Source organism: Sphaerodactylus townsendi, linkage group LG04, assembly GCF_021028975.2.
Source record: "Sphaerodactylus townsendi isolate TG3544 linkage group LG04, MPM_Stown_v2.3, whole genome shotgun sequence".
Lineage (NCBI taxonomy): Eukaryota > Metazoa > Chordata > Lepidosauria > Squamata > Sphaerodactylidae > Sphaerodactylus > Sphaerodactylus townsendi.
The window spans coordinates 140125906-140129869 of NC_059428.1; the positions used below are offsets into that span (position 1 = coordinate 140125906).

General features: G+C 48.4%; 1 protein-coding gene across 2 annotated transcripts in view; it reads left to right on the plus strand.

Annotated features, from left to right (window-relative positions):
• Positions 1–3964, plus strand: part of EMP2 (epithelial membrane protein 2) — a 102725-nt gene that overhangs the window by 69384 nt on the left and 29377 nt on the right. The window lies entirely within an intron of this gene.

Consider the following 3964-nt stretch of genomic DNA (forward strand, 5'->3'; position numbering starts at 1 on the left):
TGCGAAATGGGGCATTTTCTCAATGCTGAGACCAAGGACTCGCCCCCCCCCCCCCGCCGTTTCCACGGCCCCCTTTCCCATCTTGGTCCAGGGAAAGGAAGTTTAATGTCTGTGAAAACTTTCTAGCTGAGGTTGATCATTAACTGGGACAAAACAGGCTGCTACGGCAGGGATAAATTTGTGCAGAGTCACAAGGCTGTGTGAGGTGGTTTCAGGGGGTCACCGTGTTGGTCTGCACTAGAACAGGTAGGCTCAAGTCCAGGACCACCCCCAAAAAATATTGGGGGGGGGGGGTATAAGCTTTCGAGAGTCAAAGGACCTTGCACTTAGCGTTTTCTGCACAGCTGTAGGGTCTCCCCTCATTTACAAGCAGGGGGGCGCCCAGCTGCTCCCCCCCACCATTTTGTCTGACCCCTGATTCTCTTGCTTCCCCTCCCCACCCTTCCCCCTAGGATGGGTGGGCCATGACCAAATGCCAGACCTGCTCTCTTCACCCTAACCCTATCCCTTCCCTCCTCCCCCAGGGTGGACCATGGCACAATGCCAAACCCCCTTTCCTCTCCTTACCCTTTGCCCCCTCCCCCTCCCTCACTTTCCCAACCTCTCCCCCCAGGGTGAGTGGGCAACAGCCAGATGATGGCCCCAGACCCCTCCCTAACCCTCTCCTCCTGCTTCCAGGCTCAGGTGGTTGTTTGTCACCTGTTCCTTAATTTCAAGAAAAAGCAAAATGGTCATTCCTTCTACCCATCATTCTTGGGATAGATTGAAAGTTCTTAAATTAAAAAAAAACACCTAGAAAAAGGCTCTGTTGATCTCCTGAAATCGCTGGTGGCTGAAGTGGAAAAGCTGAAGGAAGCGAAATGCATATCATTGTGCTCCACTTTGCCTGCTCAAACGGAGGTGGTGGGTGGGTGGGGGGGGGGATTGCGCTTTGTTGTCTCTTGGAAACCACGGGGCTTCTCTGAACTGCAGCGCAGTCCATCCTAAAGCAGGGGATACAGGTGTGCAATGGAGAATCTGATCCGGAGGTTAGGGACGCTTGATCCAAAGAAACCAAAGATGTGCAAAAATCCAAACATAAGAACATAAGAGAGAGCCTGCTGGATCAGACCAGAGTCCATCTAGTCCAGCTGCTACTCGCAGTGGCCCACCAGATGCCTCTGGGAGCTCACATGCAGGAGGTGAAAGCAATGGCCTTCTGCTGCTGCTGCTGCTCCTGAGCACCTGGTCTGCTAAGGCATTTGCAATCTGAGATCAAGGAGGATCAAGATTGGTAGCCATAGATCGACTTCTCCTCCATCAATCTGTCCAAGCCCTTTTTAAAGCTATCCAGGTTAGTGGCCATCACCACCTCCTGTGGCAGCATATTCCAAACACCAATCACACGTTGCATGAATGAGTGTTTCCTTTTATTAGTCCTAATTCTTCCCCCCAGCATTTTCAATGAATGCCCCCTGGTTCTAGTATTGTGAGAAAGAGAGAAAAATTTCTCTCTGTCAACATTTTCTACCCCATGCAAACCTTCCTTAGGTGGTAGCTGATGAAGGGAGCTTTGACTCTCAAAAGGTTATACCTCCCAACTCCCCAAATCTTGTGCTTCTGGACTCAAATTAGATTCCCCCACCCCCATTTCTTCCTCTGCCCCTGAGCTTTGTGAATGGTATTTTCTGAACTTTAATGGGCCACATAAATATCTGGCTTTTCCTTTTTTTAAAAAAAAAGGTTCTTGACCAAAGAGACCTTTAAAAAAAAAAGCAAAAGAGAAGGAGATAATGTTTTATGGAAATGCTCTAGTATTTTCCATTTCTGAAAGGGAAATATAAATTTCTTTTAACACCCCTCCCCGCACCTCTGCCCTGGATCCCTCCTCAAGGACAATTGTGGGTAGACTTTGTGCATGAAACAGGCATTTAAAACACAGGTGTCAAACTTGCAACCCTCCAGATGTTATGGACTACCGTTCCCATCATCCCCTGCCAGCATGTTATGGACTACAGTTCCCATCATCCCCTGCCAGCATGTTATGGACTACAGTCCCCATCATTCCCTGCCCTGCCAGCAGTAGTCCATAACATCTGGAGGGCCGCAAGTTTGACACCTATGATTTCAAACAAACAAAACTGTCAGCAAAATCCCTCTTTTTGCAAACCTGCACTCTGGACATATTGCAACAAATAAAAATGATTGTGCCAAATTAAAAAAAGGAGATAAAGATCTTTCTGTAATGAGCGTTAAGAACTAAAAGAGATTTTGCGCAGGGCTTTTGATCTCTGAGAGTTACTTGGCCTCCCACCCCGCAGGGTGTGGCCACTCGTCTGGGTATGTGTTTGGTTGGAGGCCGACAGTTTGGAAGCTGAATTGTAGCTGTAGTTGCCACCCGCCTGGAGGAACAAAAGCAGTGCTACCTTTTTAATAAATACTTAATGGGGCGTTGTGGGTTTTCCGGGTTGTATGGCTGTGTTCCAGCAGCATTTTCTCTTGACGTTTCGCCTGCATCTGTGGCTGGCAGCTTCAAATGGCAGCCACAGATGCAAGTGAAACATCAGGGGAAAATGCTACTGGAACACGGCGATACAACCCAGAAAACCCACAACACCCTAGTGATTCCGCCCGTGAAAGCCTTCGACAACTTCATGGAGTGTTTGTGCCAGGACAGGGGCTCTCAACCTTCTTTGGACCTGTGGGGACATTTGGAACTCTGACATTCCATTGCCAACGCAACCACAACATGGCTGCCGCAGGAGGCGGGGCCAGCCACAAAATGATTTCCACAGCTTAACTTCAGTCACTTCGCTGCTGCCAAATCTGCAAAGCCAATCAAATCGCCACAAATCGCAAAAACTGTACCTGGCCTCGCCCACTTTCCGAAATACTGGGCAGACACCAGAAAAGGTGTTGGTGGGAGACATAGCGCCCCCAGGCACCATGTTGGGGACTCCTGTACCAGACGTTGTTATTTAGCTCCATGCCTTGAAAAACATCAGCTGTCCTTTTCTATACATTTAGCCACATTTCAAGTGATGTGATGTCAATTCTCCAGGCTGTTGGCTATCACTTTACAAATGACCACTGCATTTTTAATGTCCTCCATTTTATCCTCACAACAACCCTGTATGGTAGATCATGCTGAGAGTGTGTGACTGACTCAAGACCATCCAACAAGATTTCATGGAAAAATGAGGATTTGTGCCTGGGTCTACCAGATACTTTTCTGGCCATGGCACCTTGCTGGTTAGAAAATTAGTCTTGTTCACATGAAGATGCATCTAGTACAGTGATGGCGAACCTTTTCCAGACCGAGTGCCCAAATTGCAACCCAAAACCCACTTATTTATTGCAAAGTGCCAACACGGCAATTTAACCTGAATACTGAGGTTTTAGTTTAGAAAAAACAGTTGGCTTCGAGGTGTGCGTTACTCAGGAGTAAGCTTGGTGGTAGTCGGTGGCTTTGCTTTGAAGCAACCGTGCAACTCTTCCAATGGGTGAATCACGACCCTAGGAGGGTTTACTCAGAAGCAAGCCCCATTGCCAGCAACTGAGCTTACTCCCAGGTAAAGGATCACGCTTTAGTTCTTTGCATGAAAATCAGTGGGGTTTAACAGCGCTTAACAGGGTTACCTACACTGCTTCCCCAAAACTAGGTCTTAGGTTTAATGCTAATAATCGAGCCCAGCGGCCCAGGCCAGCCTAGATGTGGGGGGGGGGGGCACTCTGTTTGCACGTGCCCACAGAGAGGGCTCTGAGTGCCACCTCTGGCACCCGTGCCATAGGTTCGCCACCACTGATCTAGTACATGCACACCTTTTTGGTGGCACAAAGTAACAGGTGACTGTACCTAGACGTAGAAGCTGCAGATTCACACATCTCCACACATTTTATCACTGGAATGTTTTATATCTGTTAGTTGCCTTGAACATGAGAGAGAGAGAGAGAGAGAGAGAGAGAGAGAGAGAGAGAGAGAGAG